Here is a 17458-nt window from a genome sequence, read left to right as displayed (position 1 = left end):
CCACAAAACCCTCAGTGTTTTAAAGGCCACACTTGGAAACAGACATGTTTATACATGCAATACAGATGCAAACACTTTTAAACAACATAATCCATTGATACACACACACACTAAGAAATCAAACATTTCCAATTCCATAAACATAATACATCTGAAGCAAAGATAATACCACCAGATATTTTTTACTTGTAAGTTGGTCCCCAGAAAAGGGTAATTATAAAAGACACCAGGGAGCCTCTTTTCAACCTTGTTAAATAAACGACTTGCAAATATTAACCACAAAACTGTGGGTGAAGCCACTCTGTCCTGTCATGATTACTCGCTCATAAAGGCCCAAAATGCATCTTGAAGGGAGTTTTTGCAATACAAATCCTAATCTTAACTATATAAACTCTATTCTTAACTATCTTAAAATACATTACAAAAAACGATTCTCAACCTTCTGAAAACTGTAATATCTTTTATAAAATCTGAAAGATTGAGATGGTGTTACTAATAGTGTCGTGGTACATTAAACTTTGACTCATTAAGTACCTTGGACAAATCATTTTAAATTAAAAGAACAATCTTTAATATACATTTTCAGATGAGACTTAATACATTCTACACAATTTATCAAAGGCGACAGAAACACTTCGGAAATAATGGAACGAACACACAGTGATATTTGCTTCAGGAACAGACTATCTCACCCTACATCCTTTCACAAAGTGCTTGAGATATGCATATTTAGTAGGCATATTTCAGAATTAGCTCTTCATTTTCTAATAAAAAAGGGCAGACTTCCCCGCAGCCTTGGCAATGAAACATTTTCAAAATGCAGGTACCAGGAGGGTGTGGTGGTTCATGCCTGTAATCTCAGCACTTTGGGAGGCTGAGCCAGGAGGATCTGCTTGAACCCAGGAGTTCAAGACCAGCCTAGTCAACATAGTGAGACCCCATCTTTACAAAAAAATTTTTTAAAACTTAGCCAAGTGTGGTAGTGGGTGCCTATAACCCCAGCTACTCAAGAGGCTGAAGTAGCGGGATCACTTGAGCCCAGGAGATTGAGGCTGCAGTGCGCTGTGATTGCACCACTGTACTCTGGCCTGGGTGACAGAGCAAGAACACCCTGTCAAAAAAAAAAAAAAAAAATATATATATATATATGTGTGTGTGTGTGTGTGTGTGTATGTATGTATGTATATGTGCTGGTCCCATTTCAGAAAGCAAATAAATGTTTAAAATGTAAAGGTACCTACCTACATCAAAATGCATCTGAAAAACATTAAAATAAAACTATACTCATTGTATTTAAAAAGTCAAAGAAACGTTATGTTGAATCTAGTTAATCTTTAAAGCTCTAGGCCCAGCTAAGAGGGCAGAGTGTGTGACTGCAGACAGGGGGCCCCGGCGCCCAACTGCAGAAGGTTAGGAAGTGAAGGCAGTGCTCCTGGTCTGCAGCATCATCTGGAGTCGGCCCTTTCCTCCTTGGACCCAGGCAGTCAGACCCAAGGGCAGGATCCAGGTGATCCAGAACCGTTACCTCTACACTCTGAGAGGAATACACTTGACCCTGTGTCACGATGCAGTGCCCCTTCTGCCAGCCCCCCATGTGGCTCACCTGAAACCGCACCTGTAGAGCACGCTCTCAAAGGAAAGGGGGAGATGACAGGGAGAACACCAGGACCTGCCGGGAGTGCCCTCCCAGCATGGGCTCATCACCCGCATGTGGTGACCCCCCACCCCCTACACGGGAGGGCAGGCGTGATGTTTTCTTCCTTTGTATTTCAGCACGCTGCATAATGCGTGACAAGCAGATGCTCACTAAGACAGGTCCATAATCCCTTCTCTGCAATTCGAAAATCCAAAAAGCTCTCTGAAAACTGAAAGCATGTTCATAACTCATTTGGCAGTATGCCCTGATCTGATGTGAAGCTATTCATAGTCTCACTGTCCCACTTAGTGTGAATATTCATATACTTTGCTGCAAAAATCTTAATGTGCTTGATTATATGGTGCTGCCTAGGATATTCTATAATATACGGTACTTTCACTATTTCTGCTCTAAAAATCTCAAAAATTCCACATTCCCAAACACCTCTGGCCCTGAGAGTCACAAAGGTGTGGTCCCATGACTGTTAGATGACAACAACAGGGCAGGCACTGGCCAGAGACGGTAACACCTGAGATGTAAATGGGCAGCAGGAAGAAGCACCTTTAATGGCCAGGAGAGAACAATAATCTGCATTCAAAGTCTAGTTTATACATGTGTTCATTCTACAAACATGCTGAGCGTGTGTGCACACACCTCACCCACAGCTGGGGAGACGGCACGAAAGCAAGAATGAAAGCAAGACTGCAGTCCCTGCCCTCACGGAGGGGAAGACCGTGAGGTGACAAACAAGTGCTCTGGCTCACACGGCAAACACAAGCTGTGGCTGGTGGGTGAAGGCAGGAAAGGTGCTGATGCAACACTCAAGAGGGGCCCGAGCAGAGGGTGGCCAGGGAAGCCCCTGAGGAGTAATGGGGAAGCTACCCAAGGAACAGCGACAGCCACAGGCACAGCAAGAGTGGCAGGACAGGGACACACTGCTCTAGGAATCAGAGCACAGTGGCAGGGGAGGGGGTCTTGGGGGAAGGGAGAAGGATGCAGGGCTTGGGTGATGGAAGAGTTGGGATTTTTTAAAATTAATTGTTAAATTTATTTATTTATTTATTTATTTATTTATTTTAAGAGACAGAGTCTTGCTCCGTCACCCAGGCTGGAGTGCAGTGCCATGATCACAGCTCACTGTAACCTCACCTCAGCCTCTTGCAATTTTTTAAAATTTTAATTGACAAAAATAATTGTATATATTTATAAGATACAATGGGGTGCTTTGATCTATGTATACATTGTGAAATGATTAACTCAAACTAGTTAATCTATCCATCACCTCACCAAGTTACTTTTCTTGTGATGAAAACATTTAAGATCTACTCTTTAGCAATTTTTAAATATACAATACATGATTATCATCCATGGCCACAGATGAGCCTGGAGGGCATTACGTTAAGTGAAATAGGTGACGAATACCACATGGTCTTATTTATATGTGGAATCTAAGAAAGTAGAAGGTGAAGAAGTGAAGAGTAGAACAGTGGTTATGGAGGCTGGGGGCGGGGGAGCGGGGAAAGGAGAGGTACTGGTCAAAGGGTACAAAGTTTCAGTTAGAGAGTGAGGATTTGATTAAGTGTGAAGAAGAGTAAGTCGCTATTTGACCTAGTCAGGCATAAGAACTACTCATCTCAAATCAAGCTCCCTCTAGGCCTCAGCCACCTGATCTGTCCACAAGAAGAAAGGCAAGATCTGATTTCTCAAACGCTTCCGCTCCATGTAGTAACTTCCGTGGGGGAATCGAACTTCACAGAGCTTTCTACTAAGAAGGGTGAAGAACTTTAATGCGGGTGGGAGGGTTAATCATACTAAAATTGTACAAAAAGAAAAAGCAGGCTGTGTGATCGATGGGAAAGAAGCCAAACAGCTTTTCATCTCTACTGATTGTTAAATATTGTGAAAGTTTGGCTAACAGCACTACCCCCAGCTCACGCAAACCACCCTGCCAGAATTAAAGACAAATGGTGTATTTGTAAAGGTGTTTTGAGAACACAGGGGAAAAGGTCACTAAAATGTCCCTGGCGAGTCTGCTTCAGAAGCCTAGTAGGCCCTGCCTGCCTCCACCACCTCATTTCTGAAAGGGTGGGAATCCTGAGCTCTCCATACTACCTCCAGACACCCCACAGCTCCCCACCCCTCTCCAGCCTCCCCAGTGCAGAATGAAGTGACTGCCAAACAACTATTAAGATGCACAAATGAGGGCCGGGCGCGGTGGCTCAAGCCTGTAATCCCAGCACTTTGGGAGGCCGAGACGGGCGGATCACGAGGTCAGGAGATCAAGACCATCCTGGCTAACCCGGTGAAACCCCGTCTCTACTAAAAAATACAAAAAACTAGCCGGGCGAGGTGGCGGGCGCCTGTAGTCCCAGCTACTCGGGAGGCTGAGGCAGGAGAATGGCGTGAACCCGGGAGGCGGAGCTTGCAGTGAGCTGAGATCCGGCCACTGCACTCCAGCCTGGGCGACAGAGCGAGACTCCGTCTCAAAAAAAAAAAAAAGATGCACAAATGGAGGGTGTTTGCAGCAGCTGCAAAAGCTCTAGTATAGACAACAAAACGGGTCAGTGAGTCTCAAACTCTTTAAGGTTAAATACTCACTTGGGTGAGATTTAACAACGTAACAATAGACTACAATAATGAAGTGGCTTCTCAAACTTTTGCACCAAAGTACCCCCAAAGGCACAGCAGAGAGAACCCTAAGGATAAGCACTTTGAAGCAACTCAATGGATATGAAGTATTACATTTTGTATTCAAAATTCACGCAAACTTCACATTTAGCTCCATAACATACCTACAATACCCCTTTCCCCCTTGTCACCCTTACTCTCAGCTTTTGGAAAGGAGCAAGCTGGTATTTTCTCCTCCTTCCACTGCTGAAAGGAAGGCCTGCCTGTCTACTCTGCCCTCCCTCCAGATCCCACGAGCAAGGTCCACCCTCTACTCTGGCACTGGATCCTAGTCCTTCCTCCGTCAACCTCCCTCCTGGACACCCTCCCTTCCAGAGCACAGGTAAGTGCTAACGTGTCCTCAGCACCCCCACTCCCCCATCATTCTACTTTAAAGAAAACTCTTTCAAGAAGCTGTGAACACACACACCCCATACCCCGTGAAAGCTTCTGCCTGTCATAAACGCCTCCTGACACCACTCCTGTCCAAGTCCCCAAAGACCTTCAAGTTGCAAAATCCAGTGGTCAAGTCTCACCCATCCTGCTTGATGCCCAAACAGCTTTTCATAACTCTCAAATATATCTCCAGCACCCGTTCCCCTGTAATTCCCCCAGACATGTATATCCAATAACCAACTCAACATCTCCACTTGAGCATCAAAAAGGCATCTCAAACCTAACAGGTCCAACACTGGGCCCTTAGTACCTCTTCCTCTCTGATCTGCCTCTGGCAATCCCTGGCTCAGTAAATGGCACCATCCAATTCCTTAGATCATAAAGGACCCCCTTCCTCACATGCCACACATCCAATCCATCAGCAAAGATGGTCAGCTCCGTCTTCAAGATACATTCCAAATCCAACCACTTCTCACCAAAGCTCTACCCACAGGGTCCTCCCTGCTGTTCCTCAGATATGCCAAGCATATTCCCACTTCAAGGCCTTTGTACACCCTGATCCTCCCGCCTAAAACGCCCTTCTCCCAGATCTTAACACAGCTCCCTCCCTCTTGATTATTTCAGTCCCTACTCAAATGCTACCTGCTCAAAAAGGCCTTCCCTGAGACTCTCCTAGGATAGTTCTCTCATCACATGACTCTAGCCAGAGTCTGTCTGGTTTTCCTTCCTAACACAACTATTTAGCATTAACTGACATATGTATTGGTTTGTTGACTATCCCTCTCCCCCAAGTTATCCCTCCGGACCTTCAAAAGGGCCCAAATTTGAACTCATTCACCACCGTGTTCCCACACCTTGAAACTACCTGACTCATTGTGAGGGGCTCAATCAATATTTGTTTACAGCCTTATTTTAAAACCTTATTGTTGGTTAACATGAAAGTATTCAGCCAGGCACGGTGGCTCACACCTATAATCCCAGCATTTTGGGAGGCTGAGGCAGGAGAATGGCTTGGACCCAGGAGTTTGAGACCAGTCTGGACAACACAAGGAGACCCTGTCTCTACACAAATTAAAATATTAGCCAAGCATGGTGTGTGCCTGTGGGCCCAGCTACTCAGAAGTCTGAAGTGGGGGGACTGCTTGAGCCCAGGAGGTTGAGGCTGTAGTGGGCCCGTGATCTTACTACTGCATCCCAACCTGTACAACAGAGAGAGACCCTGTCTCAAAAAATAAATAAAGTATTCATTAACTCATTCAACAACTAACACAAAAGTCTGCATGCACTAGATTCAGAAGTGCAGCAAATGTTTCCCAGGTCCTCCTTATGAGCTCCGTCCCGACAGCAGGCACAGGAGTGCATGACCACCCATCCACAGTGTCATTCATCACAGTACCGTAGAAAACAGAGAAGACTGGAAACAACCTAAGAGTCCAACAACAGAGAACCGAATCAAGAAACTGACACAATCATATGATCATTATATAATCGACCATATAACAGAATGTCATGCTATTAAAAAATACCTCTGGTCCAACAGAAATATGAGAATCACAAAAATAATTTTAAATCTCCTAGCAGCCTCACTTAAAGAGTAAAAAGAAGTCAGTAAAATTTACTGTGTACTATTTAATGCAATATTAAACTTTATCATTTCAACATGTAATATTATAAAAAAATTATTAACAGGATATTTTGCATTTTTTTTCACCACACTTAATCTTCAGACTCTGGTGTGTGGGGCCAGACTATGGCCTGTATAATCAGTGTATGGTAGCTAACGCTTGTAATCCTAGCACTTTGGGAGGCTGAAAAGGGCGGACTGCTTGAGCTCAGGAGTTTGAGACCAGCCTGGCCAAAATGGTGAAACCCCATCTCTACAAAAAACACAAAAATTAGCCAAGGGTGGTGGCATGTGCCCGTAGTCCCAGCTATTTGGGGAGCTAAGGTGAGAGGATCGCCTGAGCCCAGGAGGCGCAGGTTGCAGTGAACTGAGATGGCATCACTGCACTCTTGCCTGGGAAACAGAGTGAGACCCTGTCTCTTAAAAAAAAAAAGAATAGAATTTAGAGTCCAAAAATAAGCCCTTATATTTATGGTCAATACATTTTTTTTTTTTTTTTTTTTTTTTTTTTTTTTTTTGAGACAGAGTCTTGCTCTGTCGCCCAGGCTGGAGTGCAGTGGCCGGATCTCAGCTCACTGCAAGCTCCTCCTCTCGGGTTCACGCCATTCTCCTGCCTCAGCCTCCCGAGTAGCTGGGACTACAGGCGCCCGCCACCGCGCCCGGCTAGGTTTTTTTTTTGTATTTTTTTTAGTAGAGACGGGGTTTCACCGTATTAGCCAGGATGGTCTCGATCTCCTGACCTCATGATCCGCCCGTCTCGGCCTCCCAAAGTGCTGGGATTACAGGCTTAAGCCACCGCGCCCGGCCAGTCAATACATTTTTGATAAAGGCACCAAGACTATGCAATGGAGAAAGGATAGTAATACGGTTTGGCTCTGTGTCCAACCAAATCTCATCTCGAATTGTAATCCCCATGTGTCAAGGGAGGGAAGTGACTGGATTATAGGGGTGGTTTCCCCATGCTGTTCTCATGATAGTGAGTGAATTATCACGAGATCTAATGGTTTTATAAATGGTAGTTTTTCCTGCACTCACACACACTCTTTCTTGCCTGCTGCAATGTAAGACGTGCCTGCCTCCCCATCTGCCTTGATTGTAAGTTTCCTGAGGCCTCCCCAGACATGTAGAACTGTGAATCAATTAAACCTCTTTCCTTTAAAAACTACCCAGTCTGGGATATTTCTTTATAGCAGTACGAGAATAGAGTAATACAAATAGTCCCTTCAACAAATGAACTACAAAATGTAAATATACACATGTAAAAGAATGAAACTGGACCCCTATCTCACACCATAAAAATTAACTCAAGGCCAGGCGCGGTGGCTCATGCCTGTAATCCCAATACTTTGGAAGGCAGAGGCGGGCGGATCATGAGGTCAGGAGATCAAGACCATCTTGGCTAACACAGTGAAACCCCATCTCTACTAAAAATACAAAAAATTAGCTAAGTGTGGTGGCAGGCGCCTGTAGTCCCAGCTCCTCAGGAGGCTGAGGCAGAAGAATGGTGTGAACCCGGAAGGCAGAGCTTGTAGTGAGCTGAGATCGCGCCACTGTACTCCAGCTTGGGCGACAGAGCAAGACTCCGTGCCAAAAAAAAAAAAAAAAATTAACTCAAACTAGATCACACGATAAGCCAGGCACAGTTATGCACTGTAGTCCTAACTACCTGGGAAGCTAAAGAAGAAAGAACACTTGAGCCCAAGTATTCAAGGCTGCAGTACACTATGATCATGCCTATGGATAACCACTGCACTCCAGTCTGGTAATATAGCAAGACCCAGTCTCTTAAAAAGATAAAAATAAAAAACCAATACATACACACATGATCACAGCAGAAAAGAACTAAAACTATATAATTCTTAGAAGAAAGATGTAAATCTTCACAACCCTGGATTAGGCAATGGTTTCTTAGAAATGACTTCAAGCCAGGAACAGTAGCTCACATCTGTAATCCCAACACTTTAGGAGGCTGAAGCAGGAGAACTGCTTGAGCTCAGGAGTTTGAGACCAGCTAGGGCAACATAGTAAAACTCTGTCTCTACAAAAAATAATTCAAAAAATTAACCAAGCATAATGGTATCACGTGTAGCCCTAGCTACTCAGGAGGCTAAGGCAGTAGGATAACTTGAGCTCTAGAGGTCAAGGCTACAGTGAGCCACAATCGTGCCACTGCACTACAGCCTGGCCAACAGTGCAAGATCCTGTAAGAAAGAAAGAAAGAGAGAGAGAGAGAGACAGAAAGAAAGAAAGGAAGAAGGAAGGAAGGAAGGAAGGAAGGAAGGAAGGAAGGAAGGAAGGAAGGAAGGAAGGAAGGAAGGAAGGAAGGACGGACGGACGGAAGGCAGGCAGGCAGGCAGGCAGGCAGGGGAAGGAAGAAAGAGAAAGAAAGAAAGGAGGGAGGGAGGGAGGGAACGAACAAATGGAAAAGAAAAAAGACAAGACAAGACACCAAAAGCAAAATAAGCCAAAGAAAAAGTAGATAAACTGGACTTCATTTAAAGTTAAAAACTTTTGTACATCAAAGAACACCATCAAGAAATCGAAAAGAGGCCAGGCACAGTGGCGTATGCCTATAATCCCAGCACTCTGGGAGGCTGAGGTGGGTGGACCGCTTGAGCTCAGGAGTTTGAGACCAGCCTGGGCAACATGGCAAAACTCCATCTCTACAAAAAAAAAAAAAGTACAAAAAATTAGGCAGATGTTGTGGCATGTGCCTAGAGTCCCAGCTACTTGGGAGGCTGAGGTGGGAGGATCACCTAACTCCAGGAGGTTGAGGCTGCCTTGAGCTGTGATCACACCACTGCACTTCAGCCTGGGTAATGAAGTGAGACCCTGCCTCGGGGGAAAAAAAAAAAAAAGAAATCAACATAATTAAAAGAGCAATCTCTATCAAAATACCAATGACATTCTTCACAGAAATAGAAAAAATATCCTAAAATTTGTATGAAACCGCAAAAGACCCCAAATAGCCAAAGCAATGCTGAGCATAAAGAAGAGAGCTGGAGGTACCAAAACTCAAAATACACTACAAAGCTGTAGTAAGCAAAACGACACGGTACTGGTCTATAAAACAACTGGTGTGTGTCTATAAAAATAGACACACAGACCAATGGAACAGAATAGAAAACCCAGGAATTAACCTGCATATCTACAGCCAACTGATTTTTGGCAAAGGTGCCAAGAACATTCATTGGATTTCAAGGACAGTCCCTTCAACAAATGGTGCTGTGAAAATTAAATATCCATATGCAGAAGAATGAAAATAGAAACTAGATCCCCACCTCTCATTCTATATAAAAATGAACTAAAAATGAATCAAAGACCTAAATATAAGACCCAAATGATAAAACTTCTAGAAAACATATGGGAAATGCTTCATGACATTGGTCTGGGAAAAGATTTTTTTTTTTTTTTTTTGAGATGGAGTCTTGCTTTGTCGCCCAGGCTGGAGTGCGGTGGCGCGATCTCAGCTCACTGCAAGCTCCACCTCCCGGGTTCCCGCCATTCTCCTGTTTCAGTCTCCCAGTAGCTGGGACTACAGGCGGCCGCCACCACGCCCAGCTAATTTTTTGTATTTTTAGTAGAGATGGGGTTTCACCGTGTTAGCCAGGATGGTCTCGATCTCCTGACCTCGTGATCCGCCCGCCTCAGCCTCCCAAGGGAAAAGATTTTATGAGTAAGAACTGAAAAGCACAGACAACAAAAGCAAACATAAATGAATGGGATTATATCAAGCTGAAAAGCTTCAGCAAAACAAAGGAAACAACAGAATGAAAAGACAACCTACAGAATGGGAGAAAGTATTTGCAAACTATTCATCCAACAGGGGACTGATATACAAGGAACTCACACATCTCAATAGCAAAAAAAAAAAAAAAAAAAAAAAAAAATCCAATGAAAAAATTGGCAAATTGGCCAGGTGGGTGGCTCACGCCTGTAATCCTGGCACTTTGGGAGGCCAAGGCAGGTGCATCAACTGAGATCAGGAGTTCAAGACCAGCCTGGCCAACATGGCAAACTCCCATCTCTATTAAAAATACAAAAATTAGCCGGGCATGGTGGCATGTGCCTGTAGTCCCAGCTACTCGGGAGGCTGAGGCAGGAGAATCACTTGAACCTCAGAGGCGGAGGTTGCAGTGAGCCAAGATCACACCACTGCACTCCAGCCTGGGTGAGAAAATAAGACTCCATCTCAAAAAAAAAAAAAAAAAAACCTGGGGCGGGGGGAGATTATCTGAACAGACATTTCTAAAAAGAAGACATACAAATGGCCAAATATACAAAAAATGCTCAGTATCACTATCACCAAGGAAATGCAAAACAAAACCACAATGAGGTATCATCTCACCCCAGTTAGAATGGCTATTATCAAAAATACATGCCGGGCACAGTGGCTCATGCCTGTAATCCCAGCACTTTGGGAGGCCAAGGCAGGCAGATTACCTGAGGTCAGGAGTTTGAGACCAGTCTGATCAACATGGAGAAACCCTGTCTCTAGTAAAAATACAAAATTAGCCAGGTGAGGTGGCACATGCCTGTAATCCCAGCTACTCGGGAGGCTGAGGCAGGAGAATCGCTTGAACCTGGGAGGCGGAGGTTGTAATGAGCTGAGACACTGTTTGTACAAACACACACACAACACACAACTAAAAAAAGTTGGTCTCACAGAAGTAAAAAGTAAACACAAATACTAGAGGTTAGGAAGGGAAGGAGGATGGGAAAAATGGGGAGAGAGCTAGATAGGAACACACTCTAGTGTTCTATAGCACTGTAGCATGACTACAGTTAACAATAATATATAGTTATAGGCCTTTCAGGCCAGGTGCTGTGGCTCACTCCTGTAATACCAGTGTGTTGGAAGGCTGAAGCAGGAAGACCACTTGAGGCCAGGAGTTTGAGACCAGCCTCAGCAACACAGCAAGACCCTGTCTGTACAAAAAAAAAAAAAAAAAAAAAAAAGCCAGGCACGGTGGCACAAGCCTACAGTCCTAGCTACTCAGGAGGCTGAGGTAGGAGGATCACTTGAGCCTAGGAGTTCAAGGTTACAGTGAGTTATGATTGCACCACTGTACTCCAGCCTGGGCAGCAGAGTGAGACACTGTTTGTACAAACACATACACACACAACACACACAACTGCTGTAGCAGTATCCTCCTCACAATGTCAGCTCATCTTAGCAACTTCAGATCAAACTGAGAGTCAAATTGAGAGACTGTAATGAAGGCCTTCATCACCTTTGCACTAAGACATCTGACCTCTGCACAAAAAAAAAAAAAAAAAAAAACACAAACAGCCCACAGTGCAAACAGCTCCTTGTAGGTGTGGCGTGTGGGAACGGTCAAGAGCCAGGCATGGCGGCGCGGGTCTATTGTCCCAGTTACTCAGGAGGCTGAGGCGGAGACTGCTTGAGCCCAGGAGTTCATGGCTGCAGTGTACTATAATCCAGGGCAGTATGACAGCACCTGTGAACAGCCACTGCACTCCAGCCTGAGGCAACATAGCAAGACTCTGTCTCTCTTTTTTAATTAATTAATTAATTAATTTATTTATTTATTTATTATTATTATACTTTAAGTTCTAGGGTACATGTGCATAATGTGCAGGTTTGTTACATATGTATACTTGTGCCATGTTGGCGTGCTGCACCCATCAACTCGTCAGCACCCATCAACTCATCATTTACATCAGGTATAACTCCCAATGCAATCCCTCCCCCCTCCCCCCTCCCCATGATAGGCCCCAGTGTGTGATGTTCCCCTTCCCGAGTCCAAGTGATCTCACTGTTCAGTTCCCACCTATGAGTGAGAACATGCGGTGACAAGAAAAAAACAAACAACCCCATCAAAAAGTGGGCAAAGGATATGAACAGACAGTTCTCAAAAGAAGACATTCATACAGCCAACAGACACATGAAAAAATGCTCGTCATCACTCGCCATCAGAGAAATGCAAATCAAAACCACAATGAGATACCATCTCACACCAGTTAGAATGGCAATCATTAAAAAGTCAGGAAACAACAGGTGCTGGAGAGGATGTGGAGAAATAGGAACACTTTTACACTGTTGGTGGGATTGTAAACTAGTTCAACCGTTATGGAAAACAGTATGGCGATTCCTCAGAGATCTAGAACTAGAAGTACCATATGACCCAGCCATCCCATTACTGGGTATATACCCAAAGGATTATAAATCATGCTGCAATAAAGACACATGCACACGTATGTTCACTGCAGCACTATTCACAATAGCAAAGACTTGGAATCAACCCAAATGTCCATCAGTGACAGAATGGATTAAGAAAATGTGGCACATATACACCATGGAATACTATGCAGCCATAAAAAAGGATGAGTTTGTGTCCTTTGTAGGGACATGGATGCAGCTGGAAACCATCATTCTCAGCAAACTATCGCAAGCCTCTGTCTCTCTTAAGAAAACAAAAAAAAAAGGTGCCCATTGTTTGCTCAGAAAGGTGCTAATACAGACAGCAGCAACAGGGCTCATTAGGAGAATCAAAGCAGTAAAAATCATGGGGATGCAGCAATTCCGCATCCCCTTAAGATCAGGCTGTCCTCTACTCCACAGTGAGATACAAAGTGTAAAATGCATGGGCCCGGAGTCCTACGAGATGATCTAAGTGCATACATACTGAAAAAAGATGCAAAGACTATACACCAAGATGCTAATGGTGTGGGGATAATGAGGAAAATTATTTTATTTTTATCTTTATGTGTTTTCTCTGGGTATACATACAAAGTTAAGATACCTTTACTCAGCTTTCTCCTAGAAGAATTCCTTCCAGATATAAGTGACTGTAAAGGTTCTACCCTCAGAGATGTCTTATTTCTGGGAATCCAGAATGTCTAACAGACTTGGGGTACCTTTTCTACATTTCATCTCCCAAAGAATACATTCACACCCAGGTAGGCTGATGCTGACACAGCAGACAACACTGACCTTCTCCGTGCAGAAGTTTAACGGCTGAAATACAGTTACTGACATCAGCAAGAATCGTTGTCTTTCTCTTGATTCTCTCAGATTCCTCAATTTATAGGATCACTGAGATTTCACAGATGTCTTGCTACTGATCAAAACAATCATGATAAGCCCATATCATGATAAGCTAAAGATAAATCTTTAGCCTTAAGTCAGGAATTCTGTGCCCATCTGCATGTCAAAGACCACAGAGCCAGCGTCTTGTGAACAGTGCCATAACTTCTGAAGAACTACTTTAAAAGTTCAGGAGAGCACATCTCAGAAAACAATGGAATACTTACTTGAATTTCTCACAATTAACTCTAATTTATGACAATGACGTTCTCCTACTTATAAGCTTCTGATGGTCCACCACTCCAGAACTGAGCTTCAACTTGTAAGAGGGGCCATGATCACTGTCCTCACCACACACTGAGGCCACCCGACATTCCCACCACAGCCGATTGCACTGGTGTGATGAACAGTATCTATCCTCTCCCTCCCACTGCACCGCCCCATCCTCACCCAATGCCCTCAAGATCAAAATTCTTTCTCTTGTAAAACTCCTGCTTAAACATTACAGTTTTTTGGGAGTTTTTTTGTTTGTTTGTTTTTTGGTAAAATTTAAGCCAAGAGTTGGCACTTTTTTCCCATAAAGAACCAGACAGTAAATATTTTATGTTTCATGGGTCACATATTCTTCTTTGCTTATTTTTACAATCCTTTAAACACATAAAAACTATTATTAGACCTATAGTTTGCCGATCTGTTTTAGACACCACTACTCCCATGCCGTGCTCCAATGTCCCTTCCTCCCATTCTGTTTCTGCCTCTATTACTATCACGATTACTAATTACAGTACCACGTCTTGTCTACAGTTCACACTGTCTGCAAGTCTGCCCTCCCCACTCTGGAGACTACATGTTCTTTAAAGGTGAGAAATCTATTTCTGTCTTCCATATCACCTGTAAATAATAATAATATAAAAAAATGCTTCATCTGTGAATCTTTTCAATTGATATCTTTTAAGTAGCATATGTTGAATTTCAAATCGCTTACTTAAACATTTTCCATAAGAAGTGTTTCTTAAGTAGCTGAAGAACTTGTTTTTGGTAATGCATGGATGGAGTAAGTTTCATCAGTTTAATTTCAATCAGATGAACTTTCAAAAGCCAAACTGAGGTTTCCCTTTAAAGATCTGTTCTTGTCTACACATGGTCTTTAAAAGTCTATGCTGTGAAAGATTTTATTATAAAGCTTAAAAATAATCCTCATCTGGGATACATTCCATTTCCAGGAGACACAGAGCTTTAAAAAAGTCAATCTAGGCCAGGCGCGGTGGCTCACGCCTGTAATCTCAGCACTTTGGGAGGCAGATCACCTGAGGTCAGGAGTATGGGACCAGACTGGCCAACTGATGAAACCCCGTCTCTACTAAAAATACAAAAATTAGCCGGGTGTGGCCAGGCGCGGTGGCTCATGCCTGTAATCCCAGCAATTTCAGAGGCCACGGCAGCCAGATCACGAGGTCACGAGACTGAAACCATCCTAACACGGTGAAACCCAGTCTCTACTAAAAATACAAAAAATTAGCCGGACATGGTGGCACGCACCTGTAGTCTCAGCTACTTGGTAGGCTGAGGCAGGATAATCACTTGAACCTGGGAGGCAGAGGCTACAGTAAGCCAAGATAGCGCCACTGCACCCAGGCTCGGGAGTGAGACTCGGTCTCTAAATAAATAAATAAATAAATAAATAAATAAATAAATAATAGCCAGGTGTGGTGGCATGCGCCTGTAATCCCAGCTACTCAGGAGGCTGAGGCAGGAGAATCGCTTGAACCCAGGAGGTGGAGGTTGCAGTGAGCCAAGATCGTGCCACTGCACTACAGCCTGGGCAACAGCATGAGACTCTGTCTCAAAAAAAAAAAAAAAAAAAAAAAAAAGGTCAATCTATCACCAAACTCAAGACAACTAAAATTTTTCTAGAAACAGCCATCGGTCATTCGACTCAGAGGATATATTTTCCCCAAATACTGAAAATGTGCCTTTAATATTCACGTTATGTCCTATAAAATGGGTCTACAGCTAGGGCCCACCTTCTAGACCAATCTGGAAGTTTTTCTGTTACCAACAAATCCTCTTAAATAACTTCTCAGACATTTCCTTCCCCCAGAGGCTTCCTGGGAAGCCCTCTAGCACCTGACTAGTATGGTTCTTTTTTTTTTTGAGATGGAGTCTTGCTCTGCTAACCAGGCTGGAGTGCAGTGGCACAATCTCGGCTCACTGCAACCTCTGCCTCCCAGGTTCAAGCAATTCTCCTGCCTCAGCCTCCCGAGTAGCTAGGATCACAGGCATGTGCCACCACGCCCAGCTAATTTTTGTATTTGTAGTAAAGGCGGGATTTCACCATGTTGGCCAGGCTGGTCTCAAACTCCTGACCTCAGGGAATTGCCTGCCTCAGCCTCCCAAAGTGCCGGGATTATAGGTGTGAGCCACTGCACCTGGCCTAGTGTGTTCTTCTTTCACATCCATCTTCCACTGTGAAACTTAGCAATGCTCCAGTATCAGCCTGTGGCAAACCAGGGACATGGCCAAAGCGACTCTCTGTGCCCTCCCCTCCCACTTCCTGTCCATCCAAAACAACCGCCAAATAAATATACAGTTATAAACACCTGGACCATGCATTCCATCCACGTACTCCTTTGCCTCTAACAAAATAAGATTTCCTTTCTTTCAGATGTGTCTTAAGGACTAGTGGAGCACAGACATATGCTGCCTCAACTTCCTTCCAGTGCTGATTTGCATGTTGGAGTAATTATGCCAAGACCATGGTGCTAGTTTTCCATTTCCTTTTTCGTAAAAAGGCCAACTAACTCACCATCTTGTACTTCAAAAGCTTACTTAACCACATCACTATGTGCCTACCTTTCTGTGCGCCATGAAAACAGGGTGGAACATCTGCCAGTTGTAGGGATGAGAGAGCTCCCCTGGAGCTGTGGTGGTCACTGCCCTCCTGCCTTACCACTAATGGCTTAGTTCTTTTACTACTCCTCTGAAAGGTGAGGAAAAAATAACTGACAGAAAAATCCCCTACACAAAAACCCCAACTCTGCGGGAAGGAGGGCGGGTCCCTGTGAATCATCCACCCATCCTCCACGTGAAAGGCAGCACAGGTGAGCGATTTCTCATCTAAAGATGGCCAAAGCAGGAGGACTGCTTGAGGCCAGGAGATTAAGACTGGCCTAGGCAGCATAGCAAGGCCCCATCTCCACAAGAAAATAAGAAAATAAAGATGGCTACTAGCAAGGGGCACAGCCCTGTGGGGATGGCTGAGGAGGAAACTGTAGGACACAGGCAACAGGACTCCAGGTGCAGACACGGGGAGACTGAGGCCCCAGGCCCCTAGAAAAAGGAGGATAAAGCAGCAGGCAGGACAGGCAGTAGCCAGGGTGAATGATCACGGCCTCCTGGGCAGGCAGGCTCCTGGGGCTGGAACTTGGGCAGGAGTGAGACGCAAGGCCTTGTCAGGAGGAATGCAGGGTGCACTGAATGCAGTCAGAGCCCCTAAAGGGTTTCCAGGGAAGGGCAAGGGGCCACCTATGTTTAGAAGCTCTGACAGCGGCGTGGAGGAGGGCATGGAGAGAACTAGGGTGAAGTGGACAGACAAGCTGGGGCCTCCGGCATCAGCAGAGGGCTTGCCTGGGCTGGGGAGCAGGCACGCGGGAAAACAGGGTGCAGAAGTGAGCACCAATGACAGATTGTGAGAGAAGAAGAGGGACCAAGAAATGCTCCCCAGTCTTCTAGCATCTGGATGGGGGTAGGGAGGAATCAAGAGCTCCACTAGAGACAGGTTATGTGTCATTCAAGCAATAACACCTGGTGGCCCCAGTCATGCCCCATTCACTCACTCTCAAGGTTTGTGGACAAAATGCCTCCTTGTCCGCAGGTCCAGGACAACGAGCCCCCCCGAGACTAGCTATGTGAAGTACTCCACTCTTGACCTCCCCCCAGCCCTGCCAGGCCCCCTCTATTCTTCTGGAATCAGCACACGGACTTCCCTGTCTTCAAGGCCTGCCTTAGAACATAGGCCTCATGACTACAGGGAGCTGCCCATATCATTTCCTGCCATGCCCTGGCATGTAGGAGGGTGCCCAGC

The 17458-nt window shown here is 44.7% G+C and overlaps 1 protein-coding gene across 24 annotated transcripts in view; it reads right to left on the bottom strand.

Annotated features, from left to right (window-relative positions):
* TRAF3 (TNF receptor associated factor 3) overlaps positions 1–17458 on the bottom strand; it is a 140552-nt gene that overhangs the window by 94416 nt on the left and 28678 nt on the right. Inside the window, exon 2 of one of the 24 annotated variants that reach the window (XM_077941782.1) lies at positions 8894–8986. The exons of the other annotated variants lie outside the window; for them this stretch is intronic. The gene's annotated coding sequence lies outside the window, so the exon portion shown is untranslated. The remainder of the gene's footprint in view (positions 1–8893; positions 8987–17458) is intronic. 24 annotated transcript variants of the gene reach the window in all.

This window comes from Macaca mulatta, chromosome 7, assembly GCF_049350105.2.
Source record: "Macaca mulatta isolate MMU2019108-1 chromosome 7, T2T-MMU8v2.0, whole genome shotgun sequence".
In the NCBI taxonomy this organism is placed as follows: Eukaryota; Metazoa; Chordata; class Mammalia; order Primates; family Cercopithecidae; genus Macaca; species Macaca mulatta.
Note: the sequence above shows the minus strand (reverse complement) of the source record. Positions and strands in the feature narration are given on the sequence as shown.